This window comes from Arachis duranensis, chromosome 10 (genome assembly GCF_000817695.3).
Source record: "Arachis duranensis cultivar V14167 chromosome 10, aradu.V14167.gnm2.J7QH, whole genome shotgun sequence".
Classification (NCBI taxonomy): Eukaryota; Viridiplantae; Streptophyta; class Magnoliopsida; order Fabales; family Fabaceae; genus Arachis; species Arachis duranensis.
Window position 1 is genome coordinate 56,754,327 of NC_029781.3, and position 1,033 is coordinate 56,755,359.

Below are 1,033 nucleotides of genomic sequence, written 5' to 3' on the forward strand. Positions count from 1 at the left end.
AATACAATTGGTCTCTAAGTTTGGTGTGCCTGAAGGCATCTCCAAATCTTATGCAAAATTGTATTTAGTCTTTCATTCAAGGTGCACAACCAAACATTAAGTTTGGTGTTCCTCTTTGAACACAGTTAATGAAAAGCAAGAAGTTCCTCTGGATTTAGAAATTCATGACAAGTATACCATTTGCATGTTTTAATACTTTGATTTCAATTACTTTAGGTAGTAAAATTGTTTAGGATCAAAGAGCCAAAGTGACTATGATTTATTAGAATTATGCACATTCATTAAGGACAACCAACATGGATTTCATGTCATCAGGAGACATTACCAAACACTAAGTTTGGTGTCCATTAATAAGTGTGCATACATACAAAGGTCACGGCTATAAGCTCATGAAGTCAATCATTGATTTACAATTCAAAAAGAATGAAAAACATGTGCAAGTACTATTCATTATTCACATGGACCGAAAAAAATGATAGCAAATTTGTTTGTTTGTGCAGGTACAAAAGCAATGATAAGAATGGATGAAAAAGACAAAGGGGGGAGGTACGGTCTTAGTCAAAAAGGGAGTTCACAAGTCTTTGAAACTAACACATGGGAAAAGGAAGTTCTGCATGAAAAGATAGCTACATGTACAACTTAATGCACCCAGAATACCTCTAGAAAGTGAAAAGAAATTCGTCCTCCTCCCTAATTCATATATTTACCATCAAGCCATCCTTCACAAATCACCCTAGCCGTCCATTTTTCACTTGCATGCACTATAAAGAACCACTTGGGGAACGAGTTCCACACCACCAAATCTCCTTCTTGCACATATTCTTTCATCATAGCATAACTATCTCTTGCCGAAAACAACCTCACCACACTTCTAACAGCATTCTCTTACTTCACCTTGTCACCTTAGCTTGTCACTTGCCAAAACTAAGGAACCAATGGCAGCCTCATCTAGCCACAAAAGAAGAAAAGACAAGCAGCCAATGGAGGAGGAAAGGGAATTTGATGCATGGAAATACAAATCAGTTTTCCATGA